The 14,748-nt window shown below is 44.1% G+C and overlaps 1 protein-coding gene across 3 annotated transcripts in view; it reads left to right on the forward strand.

Annotated features, from left to right (window-relative positions):
- Window positions 1-6,570: 6,570 nt before the first annotated feature.
- The window catches only part of CHST3 (carbohydrate sulfotransferase 3), a 68,967-nt gene continuing 60,789 nt past the window's right edge, over window positions 6,571-14,748 (forward strand). For 2 of the 3 annotated variants that reach the window (XR_013233709.1, XM_077350533.1), the window contains exon 1: window positions 6,571-7,168. The gene's annotated coding sequence lies outside the window, so the exon portion shown is untranslated. The remainder of the gene's footprint in view (window positions 7,169-14,748) is intronic. The other variant, XR_013233710.1, reaches the window with a different exon arrangement.

The raw sequence follows: 14,748 nt of genomic DNA on the forward strand, positions 1-14,748 counted from the left end.
TCTGTATTCCATTTTAGTAACTGGATTTTTTAGCAAATGGATTTTTTCTGTTATTCCAGACAGACCCATTTCAGTAACTGACTGCTAGTGAAATTTATTTACCTGTTCATACAAACCTGCTTGCGCTGGGTTAGCAAGGCATGGTTGAGCTGCTTTTGAGAAAAACGGCCTTCTTCCGTTTTCTACCCCTTTGTTGCATCCCTGAATTGCTCTAATGTGTCGTTTAAAATGTCCATAGTACTTCCTACCGTGTTGCTTCCCTTTACTGCTTTGGCTGCAGACTTTTTTACTTGAAAGTTCCACCGGTTTATCGAGCCACGATGGAGATAATAGATCTGGTGCTTTCCAGTTCTTTGTTAAAACCAGTCTCAGTGCCACACACACAACTCTTAATGCATGCAACATAACACAGCCAAATTATTTTTTACTCATGTTGCATTCAGATTGCATTTTTTCTTCAAATACCAGATCCCCCCAAAACGCGGGGGGAATCCTTCAGAAAGAATAATTGGTGCAGCAACCTCAGAAGTGACACTGCACTTGCCGTTCTTGGAGCTGGAGTCGGAAATCAATTTAAATAGGTGCTAGGGAGAGAAATTGAATTTGTTGACCTCCTGTTAGAGCAGTGGGGATTGCTACTCTATTCATTTGAATCTGTGCTATGCTGGAAGCCCTTGTCTTATTCTTGTAGCACAAGAAAAGACATGAGAAAAGACATGGGGCAAAAAAAAACACAAAGGTGCAAAAGCTAGGAAATGTGTGTTAGGGTAGGGCTACTGGCCCCAAAGAGTCGCTCATCCACTAGATGTTGATTGCTTTGGAACTTCACGTGGAGCTATTTCAGCACCAAAACAATAATGCAGGCAATCTGGGATCAGAGATCTCTCGTGGAGATATCTCTCTAAGGATGCCTCTATATATATGCATCCCTGTGACTGGCATTCAAAAAGATCCATAACTGTACGGCATATTTAGCTAGATTCAAGTGGGTAGCCATGTTGGTCTGAAGCAGCAAAACTAATGTTGAGTCCAGTAGCACCTTTAAGACCGACAAAGTTTAATGAAGGTATGAGCTTTTGTGTGCATGCACACTTCCTCAGATGCAATGTCCATATTCAGGGTTCATTGTGCAAAGAAAAGATGACAACATTGCATAAAAAGTTAGCCTATATCAGGGGTACCCAACATGGCACCATGGATGCTTTTTCTGGGGCCCCAAGCCATTTTCTGGCAGCTATTTTGTGCCCACCATGTTGTGACAGAATTCCAAAGATGCCCATAAACTCAAGAATAGTTAAGAAACCCTTGCCTTTATTATTGCTACCAGTGAAAGGAGGTGCAAGGCAGGAGAAGACTAATTCAGCATTATCCAGGATATGCTAAAGATATTGATGCTGAAACTGGAGTAAACATTTCCTCCAGTTAGGCTTTTTAAGCTTGCATCTTGTTCAGTGTTCAACTTGCTACCTTTTCCCGGCCAGTGGGACTTCACTCCACCATCTGAGACAGATGAGTTGCCAATAAAAATAATATATATGCTTAGAGAATGGCCAATCTTACAGAAATGGTTAGAGAAAAAACAATGTCTTCATTTACGAAGCAATGGAAACCTTTTATTGCCTTTATATATACAGAAGAGAAAGAAATAATGGGATGACCTGTGGTATTGAAGGTTAAAGAAAGTAAATGTAGACCTACCTACTTACTATTTAAATATGATGAAAGATATATATGATATAAAAATATGGAAGGTCTAGTTTGGGGTTTATGATTTACAGGATGATGGGATGGAGAAGCTAAAGAGAAATAACTTAATAACAACAATAAGAATGTAACCTTAGAGTGAAATGTGAGCAGTGCAGATTGCCTGTTCTGTGTTCTTGATGCTTTGTGTTTTGTGTTTTGGTTTTTTGGTTTTTTATAATTTTATATTAATTATTAGACCCCTAGCCTGCCACTCCCACATGCAGCTCATGGCAGGGAATCTGGATAAAATGATAACAATCTGTCTTTAGAAAGAGAGAGAGAGTGGGATGACTACTCCACCCAACAGGTGCTCTTTGGGTGAGAGACAGGATATGTATACATGACATGGAATTTAGCCTCAACTTTCCCCCGAATGTTTCTTATTTCAGAGGAGCTATCCTGAGACCAACAATCTTGGGGTCTGGGGAGGGGAGCAGGTCAGAAGTGCAAGCAGCAGCTGCTCAGTGTATCTGAATGCCTTAGGCAGTTCTCTACAATGAAGAGAGGATTAATGTGCCTCTCCTCAGAAGTGACCTGGGGCTACACAGGAATTCAGTATGATATATCTGTTGGATTTTTTCCTGTTCAAAATGCAGGACAAATGAAGCATTTGAAAAGAGCAAAATTTTGGATGCAATAAATCTTGAGTTGGCTTTCCATAACTAGGGCAGTATGATGATGATGATGTTATCCATTCAGTCGTGCCCGACCCTCGGCGATTCTATAGGAAAGTCTTCGCCATGTGCCCATCTCTGCTTCTTTTAATTTGTTCATGGTCATCCCAGTATCGGCTTTGATCGTGTCGAGCCAGCGGATCCTTTGGCAACCACGTTTCCTTTTGCCGCTGACCATGCTAAGCATTAATAATTTTTTGAACAAGTTTGATCACATTATGTGTCCAAAGTAAGTGAGTTTTAGAATCATAGAATCATAAAATCATAGAATCATAGAGTTGGAAGGGGCCATACAGGCCATCTAGTCCAACCCCCTGCTCAACGCAGGATTAGCCCTAAGCATCCTAAAGCATCCAAGAAAAGTGTGTATCCAACCTTTGCTTGAAGACTGCCAGTGAGGGGGAGCTCACCACGTCCTTAGGCAGCCTATTCCACTGCTGAACTACTCTGACTGTGAAAAACTTTTTCCTGATATCTAGCCTATATCGTTGTACTTGAAGTTTAAACCCATTACTGCGTGTCCTCTCCTCTGCAGCCAGCAGAAACAGCATCCTGCCCTCCTCCAAGTGACAACCTTTCAAATACTTAAAGAGGGCTATCATGTCCCCTCTCAACCTCCTTTTCTCCAGGCTGAACATTCCCAAGTCCCTCAACCTATCTTCATAGGGCTTGGTCCCTTGGCCCCAGATCATCTTCGTCGCTCTCCTCTGTACCCTTTCAATTTTATCTACGTCCTTCTTGAAGTGAGGCCTCCAGAATTGCACACAGTACTCCAGGTGTGGTCTGACCAGTGCCGTATACAATGGGACTATGACATCTTGTGATTTTGATGTGATGCCTCTGTTGATACAGCCCAAAATGGCATTTGCCTTTTTTACCGCTGCATCACACTGCCTACTCATGTTTAGTTTACAATCCACAAGTACCCCAAGGTCTCGTTCACACACAGTGCTACCTAGAAGCGTATCCCCCATCCAGTAGGCATGCTTTTCATTTTTCTGACCCAGATGCAGAACTTTACACTTATCTTTATTAAATTGCATCTTGTTCTCATTTGCCCATTTTTCCATTGTGTTCAGATCTCGTTGAACTCTGTCTCTATCTTCTTTTTAGCCGTAGTATCTTCCCTTCTAATGACATAGTTGGTTTGCTCCTCTCTAAAACTATCTTGTTGGTAACTTTGGCTGTCCATGGTATTCACAGCATTTGTCTTCAACACCATAATTCAAAAGCATCTATTCTCCTCCTGTCTTCCTTCTTCAGGATCCAGCTTTCACATCCATAAGTTGTTATGAGGAAAATTGACTAGCTGGCACTTTGTATTAGGGCAGTATACATGGAACTAAACTATATGCATCTCCCCATTTCCACTGCATCCAGTGTTAACAGATCAACATTCATTTGCTGTTCAGGAACAGTTTATCTGGCATCCAACATTTTATTACATTGTAATTAATTTTTAAAGCCAATTAAAAATCTGCCCTGATATCTGTAACTGTTGTGTACTTGACTTATTATTCTGTTTATTTTCTCAGCCTCAGGAATCTGAATTTCTTGGGCCAAACTTGTGTTTTTAAGTTTTAATTTATGGGAAAGATCACCGATGGATCTGGATGAAAACTGGGAATGCCTATGAAAAGATTTTGGAATCTCTGAGTACTTCATGTGGGAGGTCTTGGATAGTGTGAGTAGGTAAGAAAATGATTTATAGGCATCCTTCTTGAAAGTACCTCGTTGTGCTAGGGTTGTTGCTTACTTGGCAATGCTGGACTTTATCTCAAAGACTATGATCCAACAAGGTCTATGCATAGAATTATTTCCCCCCTTTTCCTGAGAGAGATCCTGTTTACCTTATGTCACCTAAACAACGGTTTGGTAAATGAGGGAAATTGCAAACAGTATTGCCAGTAATGTTGTTTGCAGTGGGTGGGGGGAGTTAAAAAGTCCTGCTGTGTACATACAAGCTTTCATGAATTTGTAAAGAGATTCTTCAGTCATGAACCAAGCAGAGATGAAAGATGAGTGGGCAGAAGAAGGTGGATCAGCTTTCTTAGAACACAGGAGCAAAGCAAATGCAATATGGTCCTCACAGTGAAGAACACTGTGATACGTACTGGCAAAAGCTAGACTCCTAACTATGCCAAATGGCCACATCAGATGTGTACTGTTGCCTTAGTTACTTTCTGAAAATGCACAGAAAGGATTTAACAAGACACAGATATTTGTCATTCTGGAATTAAGGCCTAGGAAAGAGGGATAAATGAAATATATAAATGAAGCTGCCTCGTACAGTCAGACTACTGGTCTATGATTCTTCTATTCTAGGTCTCCTCTCCCATCAAGCTTCTGGAATCTTCTTTGCTGTTGGCCTTTCAGGCCTACCTCACATGCATGGTTATAGCATCCTACCTTGCGTGTGGAAGAATTAACATGAAAACTGTGTAAACCATAAAATGTGATTGTACACACAGCAAAGCTGTATAGGCAGCATTTAAAAACTCACATGTGACAAGAGTCTTGCTATGCCAGTATGTGAAGATGTTATTCAGCTAGTGGCTCAGCCATATAAGGATAAGACAGAAAGTATTGCTACTATGCTTCCAGTTCACACACACATGGGTTTCTACCAAGCAAAACATTTATTCCAAACAAAACAAATTTATCAAAGACACAAGGTACTTATTGTGAAGTTTTCAGAAAACTGAAAACTGCACTAGTGAGAAACAAGCCATGAAAGTTGCACCAAGGAATTTTTACCCCATCATGAACATGCAGCAGCTCAATCTTTGAGGGTAGCAAGGACTGCACTACAAGAAGTTGGATGGGAAACCTTACCCTCATCCACCCGACAGCCCTGATCTTGACCCTTCAGACTTTTTGGTCCACAAACTCAAAGAACATTTCAAAGGAACACTATTTAAGTCCCTTGAACAGCCAGAACTGCTGTTTTGACGTCGTGTAAATTGAAGAGCGCAGAATTCTTTGCCGAAGAGTTAAGAGACAGAAACACTGCCTTCCGACCTAGATTTATAGATGGGGGGTATGTTGAGAAACAATAGCTTCACATTTTGAGATTTTTGTTTAATATGATTTTGTAGCAATACATTAAAACTTAGAAGAAAAGTTGGTTCTTATATGCCGCTTTTCTCTACCCAAAGCGGCTTACAGTCGCCTGTCTCTTTCCTCTCCCAACAGACACCCTGTGAGGTGGGTGAGGCTGAGAGAGCCCTGATATCACTGCTCAGTCAGAACAGCTCTATCAGTGCTGTGGCGAGCCCAAGGTCACCCAGCTGGCTGCATGTGGGAGAGCGCAGATTCAAACCCGGCTCGCCAGATAAGAAGTCCGCACTCTTAACCACTACACCCTATCTGCACTATTTTGTCCGAAATCAGTGATTCCACATGGTGACTTTACACATGCACGTGTCATTTCTACTGTGTTGATGAAAGCTTGGGAAATGAGTGTCCTCCTAATTCTTCCACGGGAGCACCTATCATACTCGAAAATAGTGTGGTGTAAAACTTCCTTTAGGTCTGTTCCAGCACTGCAAAAGCACATACTAAAGCTTTCACATAAGGATGTTCCACAACCCGAGGAAGTCGATGCAACCCAGGCCATGCCACCTGTTGATCGCCAAGGAGTCCAGAAGGCTTATTTATTTATCATACGGCATGTGTGTACTGCAGCCAGGAGATCCCAGGATTGTCTGGCAGCCAAGCAGGAGATGGTCTGCCATCGCACGCCTCCCCATCATGCCCCTGATATTCCTTGGAGGTCTGCCATCCAAATCCCAGCCTAGCTTCCGAGATCGGGCGTGCCTGAGCGATCAGGTCAGGGTCCAGGGTCCTTCGAGGCTCTCTAGTCCTCTCTCCGCGCCACGGGCCCCCAGAGAGGCCACGACGAGGCCGCGCCTTTCCCGTCACCTGGGCCAAAGCCCTCAGGCCGGCGCTGCTCCGTGCCCCCGCCCGCAGGCGAGCGCCTCAGGAACCCGCCGCATAGTTTGTCAGCGAGGGTCTTGGACAAAGCCAACAGAAGGGTCCTTGTTAGCCGGCAGCTCCCTGGAGAGGGAGGCTGGGAGGGGAGCGAGCGAGAGAAGGAGCGAAGAGGTGGGGTGGGGCTCGCCCCCCTCCTTGTCTCCTCCCTCGCCTGCATAAAGCGGCGGAGGGAGACCGGAGCCTCCGCGCCGGGAGGGCACCGCGCGACTTTCCCCAGTTCCCAACTTTGCCTGCCTCGGGCAAGCGGCGCTGCCTCGTGCGCGGAGCGGCGCCCGTGGGCTGATTTTTGCGCGCGCGCCGCCTTCCAGGGCCGCTGGAAACGCCTCAGGGATCCCCGCGGGAAGGAAGGACTGCGTGTGTCTTTCAGGGTAGCCGAAGGGAGGCGGGGGAGGAGGGACTGCGGGGAGCGGGCTTCACGCCTCAGCCCCTATCCCTCCGGCGGCGTCAATGCAACTCTTGTAGCCCGGCGCGAGGGGCAGGAAGGGACCCCCGCCCTGCTGCCGCCGCTCCCCCTCCCCATCCCCGCAAATCCGCGCGGGGCAGGCTCGTGCAAGCGGCTTCCCTGAGGCCAAGGCGGCGCGAGGCTGGAGGAGGAGGAGGAGGAGGAGGGGACCCCAGTCGACGGGAGCGCTTGGAGCGGCTGGTCCGCGGGCCACAGCCGGCCGCCCCTTTCGGAAAGAGCTGCCAGCCCCGGGCCCTGCTTGGACAGCCGGCGGCAGGGGGAGCCGACAGATGCGCCCCGAGCGCGGCTGGTGAGTGTGTGTGGGGGGGGGGGGGGCGTGCTTCGCAGCTGGCTGCGCCGTCCGTCGCCTTCCGCCGCTTTCACACTCTTTTGTTTCTTGGTGGCGAGGGAGCCCTTTTGTGCTTCGGCGACTGGGCTCCTGATGCGTCCGGGGGGGGGGATCCCGGGCACATCCTCATCCTGGCAGCAAGAGCAAAGCTTCCGTGGGTACCTGGCGGGGGAGGGGAGGGGAGGGGAGGCTCCCAGCCAAACACACGTAGAAAGTTTACTTAGGAGAGGAAGTAGCAGAAGATTTTATCCCCGTAGGCATGCATTTTTATGCTAAGGCGCGGTGGAGCCAGAACTAAGCATTTTAAACTCCTGCGCGTGAATTAGAGTCCCATCCTAAACGGAGATGCACCCGTCTGAATCCATTGGGTTTAAAGGGGGGTGACTCTGTAGCGTTGGACTGTTCAGCGTCTGTTTAAGCCCGCAGTTGTCACAGGTACACAAGTGGGAGCCGCCTTGAAGTTAGTGGGATTTACTTGCGAGTAAACAGGCATCACCCTGCACCCTTCAAAGATCCCACTGCGGTCACTGAGATGGGATTGCGTCAATAGATTTTACATTGTTGATAAAGCCTGCTAAATCTCTGCGGTGCAAGGTAACAATGGTTCTTTTCCCTCAAACATAGGGTAGGAAATGAAGCATTACTTTCAATGTTCTTAAAAAAAAAAACCACAGTTTAAGATTGAAAGATGTGCATTTTAAAAATTACACAAGGTTGGTTTTCCTGTCCTGAAAATGCTTTTGATAGTGGACGAAAACCTACCAATTAGGAAGAGTCAGCAGCTTGCATGCTGCATTTTAATGGGTTGAAATAAATCATGCATTTCATAAGGCCACACCAGACAAGGGGGTCCCATCCACCTGGAAGTTCTCACTCATCTCCACTGAAATTAATGGGAGCTATGCTAGAGTGCTCCTGTGCAGTTCTTGTTTCCCTCAGCTCAGCATGTACAGATTGTTTCAAATATTTTCTGGGCACAGCTCTGTATAGGAAACTGCCAGAGACCTCCATATGTCATTCATCGTGCGTGATAAATGAGTGTGAATATTTGACATGTATAAACACGTGGCAAAGTAGATACATTTTCAGATTCATACCATTTTGCATTGAAAAAGCTAGCGTGTGGGAAATTCATGTATAAAGCAGACCTCACACTCTGCTTGACCTTGACTGGATTAAGGATTAGATTTGTATTTTTTTTTCTATGTGTTATTTATTTAGAAATAAATTTCTCTCCAAGAATGCTGGCCAGAGCCTATTTCTTGTTTCTTTGTAAATAACAACACTATTATAACAATTAGTTTTGTATTTTGATAGTAGACTACACATCGTAGAAATAAATTGGAGTGCCAATTTTACAGAAGAGCTAATTTTTTTGTACTCTGTTTTGTACTACTTGAAGGAGTTTCAGTTTGGTTTACAATTGCCTACCCTTCCTTTCCCCTCTACAGACACCTTGTGAGGTAGGTGGTGCTGAGAGAGTTCTGAGAGATCTGTGGATGGCTCAAGGTCACCCAGCTGGCTATACGTGGTGGAGTGGGGAATTGAACCCATTACTCAAGATTAAAGGCCACCACTCTTAACTACTACTCCATACTGGTTCTCAGGAAAGGTAGCTGGTGTGTCTGCCTATGATCTCTTCAGAAAACAGACTAGGGATCTGCTGCAGCATAACAAAAAACTCCCCACATATTGAAACCTAGTATGTTAGGTAGAAATCTGGCCTAGATTTCTTTTTCCTCCTGGATGTGGTAGCTTCCCATATACAGGGACTTTACAAAACTGGGCTTCAAATTTAGGATTGCCCCATCTGCATTCAGAAGTGATACATTCTCTGGACGGGACCATCATGCACTTTTTGAAGCCAGGCCTCTCAAGTCTAAATATTGAAAAATAGTATAATGGTGTTTGTCTACTGGAGATATATAAAGCAGTTCAAGGTTGGAAGAGCAGAAATTGCCAAGTAGTGCAGGATCTTGTTTATCTTTCTACTCCACGGGCTAACCCACACTGAATATGCAGTTCAGCTCATCTGTGCAATTGGTGAGGATCAAATGTACTGGTGTGGGGAAAAGGAAACAGCTCATGCAGATAACCAGGAGTAGGTATTAGAGCTGTAGGAGGGCCTCAGTCAGGGGAGGTTCCCAGAGCAGCAGTTCCTGTCTATTTTTGGAGAATGGGTAGCAGTGTTAATCTTCAGCAGCAAAATAAAGCAGGGGTCTAGTGTCACTTTAGAGACTCAAGTCTTTCTCCATATAAGATTTCCTGAGTCAGATCTTACCTTCCCAGATACATGATGTGCGCATCGATCTCAGATCCTAAGCACTTGGTTAGTATTTGGGTGGGAGATCACCTTCAGATTCACTATTTAGAGGCAGGTAATGGGAAACCATTTCTGAACTGCATTTGCCTTGACAATTCTAGATCATACACCAAAGTCTCCCAAAATTCGGAACTGAGAAAAAGTGATTTCTGTAGCTTGCAACTGAAAAAATAAGAACATAAGAGAAGCCATGTTGGATCAGGCCAATAGCCCATCCAGACCAACACTATGTGTCACAGAGTGGCCAAACCCCAGGACCCATCAAGAGGTCCATCAGTGGGGCCAGAACTCCAGAAGCCCTCCCACTTTTGTCCCCTAAGCACCAAGAATACAGAGTATAACATCCCATCCATACCTTATGGCTAACAGCCACAGATAGACCTCTGTTCTGTTTGTTTGTTTATTTATTTATTGTATTTGTATACCACCCTCCCCAAAGGTTCAGGGGGGTTCACATGAAACAGAACAAAACAGTACAGATAACAGTACAGACAATGATGAATGAAGTGAAACAACAAGCAACATGGAACCGTAGAAAAATTTAATATGAAAGTAACTCATACTGATAGCCCAGTGGGTTGGGCGGAACTGCAGTGGGTGCTGTGGGAGCTGTAGTATCCAGTCCCCTCTTGACGCTGTCTATGCTTGTAGCTGCCACCACTGCTTGCAGCAGTGAATTCCAATGGTTAATTGCTCGTTGGGTGAAGAAGTACTTCCTTTTATCTTTTCTAAGCCTACTGCTTATTCATTTCATTGAAAGCCTATGAGAAGAGGGATAAAAGTACTTCTTTCTTTTCTTGAGAAGCAGCTTGGTGTAGGAGGTCAGAGTGGTGGCCTCTAATTTGGAGAATCAGGTTTGAGTCTGTACTCCTCCTCCACATTCAGCCAGCTGGGTGACCTTGGCCAGTCGCAGTTCTCTCAGAGCTCACTTAGCCACACCAACTTCAAAGGGTATCTGTTGTGGGGAGAGGAAGGGAAGGTGATTGTAAGCCATTTTGAGACTCCTTTGGATAGTAAAAAGTGGAGTACAAAAAAACAGCTCTTCTTTACCTTCTCTGTCCCATACATAATTTTGTAAGCCTCTGTCATGTTACTCCTCATTCATTGTTTCTCCAAGCTAAAGAACCCTAACTTCTTTAACTTTTCTTATTCGGAAGGTACTATATGCTCTTAATCATTTTAGTTTTTGCACCTTTTCCAATGCTATACTATTGTTTTTGAGGTGTGGTGACCAGAACTGTGCACAGTATTCCAAATGATACCATAGATTAGTATTATGCTACTGGCTGGTTTGTTTTCTGTCCACTTCCTAATAATCCCCAGCCTAGCATTTGCCTTTTTAATTGCAGTTGCGTACTGAGTTGGCATCTTCAGTGAGTTATGTACCACAACTCTAAGGTCTATCTCTTGATCAGTTCCTGCCAGTTAGGATATTTGACTCCAGCGTGTGGTATTTGCACTTGCCCATATTGAACCCCATTTGCCACATGGATGCCTACTTGTCCTGCCTCGACAGAGCCCTCTGCAGGGCTTTAGTCCTCCCTGATTCTTCCTGCCCTGAACTGTCAATAGAAAGGCAGGCCACTTTCCACAGTAGCCAGCGAGCAATATTAAGAAAGTGGTGTATAGGTGAAAAATGATTGTGTTGACTAATGTATCTGGTGTGATTCTTTTATTTTAATTCAACAAAACAAGAATTCTTCTTCCAAAATATTCTATATTCAAATTGCTGTACTCTCAGAAATTATATAAGGGAGCCAAAACAGGATCTGGATTAAGATTACCCGTTTTTAAATTATAGCTACTGAAGAAAAGGTGTCCATTGATGGAGAATGAAAAATAAGTACAAAGTGAGACCTGAAGGAAGAATGGGACTCAAAGCATATTCTGTAGATCAGGGGTAGTCAAACTGCGGCCCTCCAAATGTCCATGGACTACAATTCCCATGAAACCTTGCCAGCATTCGCTGGCAGGGTCTCATGGGAATTGTAGTCCATGGACATCTGGAGGGCTGCAGTTTGACTACCCCTGCTGTAGATCATCTCTAAGACAGCCCTTTTCTTCAATTCAGGGGCAGTATGGCCCATCCAGATGGGCTAAGGTCTGTACACTGGTAATCTTAAAACAATTTTTTTAAAAACAACTTTAGAAACTCAGCCCTCCAACAAGCCTTGTTTTTAGATGGAATCCTTTAAAAAGTTCCATTAAAGCTTAAACCACCTAGTAATGTAAAATGCTAGCAGGTTTAAAGAGACGCAGGACTGATAGTAGCAAGAGACAGATGTAAAGTTAGGCTTCAGCTTTTGTTTGGACTAGTGTGATAGACTTGTGTCAGATGGGGATATTCTCTAGCTGTGCTCTTTAATTTACTGAATGAAGACGTACATTCTTGGGGATGCTTTGAAGAAAGATAGAATAGAAACAAAGAATGCTTAAGGCATGCCTGTAACTGTGTTCTTACTTGTCATCTCACTTTCCTTTGCTCCTAGTTCCCCTGGTTCTTTGTGCATTTCTGAAGTCTTTGTCATGGTCCCTCTCATAGTTGCAGCCCCCAGTTATGAGCCTGTTTACATTAAAGCTGTATTTGCATAACAAGGCCTGTGCACACCAATTATTTGATTCAATGTGGGGAAAATGTTTGGGGGAGGAGAGGGAGCTTGAGATATTTTCTGTGGATTGAGATACATTTTGGGTTGAAGTGCCTATCTGCTTCTCCAGAAAATTAGCTGAGGAAAAATAAGCAAGCTTGTGGTGAATGGATGACTTCAAAAAATTAGAGGAAGAAAAAGACTGCCAATGGAGGAGAAGCCGGGCAATAAATGGGGATGACAAATATTGAAAAATATTTTTTGAACAAATTATTGAAAGCCAAGTTCTTTAAAGAGGTACTAACTTTTGCAAGAGATTAAAGTAGAATATGAAATACTAATGCAAAACAATCAGGAAACTGCACCTTACTGAGGTACAAAATGCACCAATCCCTTGCACCATTTGCAATGAAACATCCTAGATACACTTTTGAAAGGAAGTTATGAACTCTTCACATGTATCTGTAGTGTGTTGTAGCCTGGCATTCATGTACTTTCACCCTCAACTTACAGTGAGGGGATGTCCACCCAGCATGCGGTGTTATTTGATTGCTACAAAATGGGTGTCTTTGGGAGTGCTAGAATGCTAGAAATTATAGGCTGGGCAGTCTGCATGAAAGAGCCATGTAGGTGTGCAGAATTCCAAGACACATATCTGTGCAGGGAAGGTGCCACTTCTTACATTTTCCAGAGGTCTAAGCAGCTTCTTACCAAAGGTTAAAAAGGTAAAGGTATCCCTTGTGCAAGCACCGGGTCATGTCTGACCCTTGGGGTGACGGTGTCTAGCATTTTCATGGCAGACTCAACACGGGGTGGTTTGCCAGTGCCTTCCTTAGTCATTACCATTTTACCCCCCAGCAAGCTGGGTACTCATTTTACCGACCTTGGAAGGATGGAAGGCTGAGTCAGCCTTGAGTTGGCTGCTGGGATTGAACTCCCAGCCTCATGGGCAGAGGTTCAGACTGCATGTCTGCTGCCTTGCCGCTCTGCGCCACAAGAGGCTCTTACCAAAGGTAGGAAGAAACAATTTGCAAATGTACAATTCTGAACAAAGTTTGAGTTCAGTGACACCTAAGACCAACCAAGTTTTATTCAAATTTATTTATTATTGAATAAAATTTGGCTGGTCTTAAAGGAACCGCTGGACTCCAATTTTATTCTGCTGTTTCAGACCAATATGGCTACCCACTAGAATCTATGTACAATTCTGAATTCACATTAATATCCAAACCTACAGATCTCCCCTATTTCCACTTAAAACAAGACAAAAATGTTTCCCACATTGTTCTGATCTAACTGCCACTTCATTAACTCAGCTGCTTCAGCATCCTGATCTTGGCCGTCAGAATGTAAGAGATGAAAACAGTTGAGTAAGCCAAGCAGTTACAACTGTTGTGATACAGGTTTTTTGTTTTTGTTTTGGATACGTAATATTATATACATCTTTTGAGGGCTGTACTATGTTTTTTTGCTTGGTGGAATAGCAGATTTGTTGACAGAAATAAGATGTGGGAGTTCGGTTTTTGCCAGACTTGGGGAAAGGCCAGTTCTGTCACCTGCCTCCTGTAAACATGCAACAAATTGTTAAATTGAAAGAGTCTAAAGAAATTGTAAACTATAATCTTAACAGGTACTCCTTGGAAAGAAGTGTCCAACACTGGTTGTTAATATTTCTACTTGGGCATGCCAACTGGCCTAGAAGTAAAACGCTCTGCCCCTTAAATAGAGATTTAATGGAAATTATGTTGATGTTGTCTACTTCTGTGGTATGGAAAAATTCAACTGCTCGTTCCCACACATTAAATTTTCATAAAGGACATTTTCCTGTAGAGCTGCTGGCAACTTTATAACTTAACTTGGTTTATAGAAAGTGACAGAATGTTATCCTCCAGATAGTTAGGTACTGTCTAGGATGTGGCCAGCTCTGGAAAAAGGGGTGGAGTCAAAAATAGGTGGCAATTGTGTAATCCTTCATGGCACCCTTTCTTCCTTATTCGGAGGCATGGCGCATCCTCCCCAGATGTGATCACTTGTGGAAAAAATGAGCCTGATCCGACTGTTGCATGGATCTGAATGTTCCAGCTTCTCCTCCAAGGCTGGCATAGGCAGGTTCACGTACACTTCATCAATGCCATTGCTCCTCTGGCTTGGACCTCTGCCACTGTGATTGGAAGCTCTGACTTTTGTTGACACAGTTGATTGCTGTAGCCAAATCCTAGGTTGGAGCAAAAGACACATGGGCAAATTCTTCTGTGAGAGCATGTAAGGACTTCTGTGGAGAATTCCTGTTAGTATTCGGAAGCATCATCCACATAAAACCCTCATTCATTCAAGGGGAGAATAGAGTGTTGTGCATATAAACTGGATTTTGTCCTACCCTATAGTTCCCTGGGAAAGACTGGGTAAACCTCCCTTACAATTTTAGTACTGGTTGCCCTTTTCAGTGACTAATTGGGGGAATTTATGGTCTCCCTGTTTTTCAACATCCACTTTTAAAGCACATTTATTTTGTCTGGTAATTTTTACAAACCTGATTTCATATTTACACTGGACATGGGTCAAAGTTTCCTGGAAATGTGCTGCATGTACAGGTCAGGTGCATTCTGGGAAATGTATCACCATTCCTTAAG

This window comes from Paroedura picta, chromosome 8 (genome assembly GCF_049243985.1).
Source record: "Paroedura picta isolate Pp20150507F chromosome 8, Ppicta_v3.0, whole genome shotgun sequence".
Classification (NCBI taxonomy): domain Eukaryota; kingdom Metazoa; phylum Chordata; class Lepidosauria; order Squamata; family Gekkonidae; genus Paroedura; species Paroedura picta.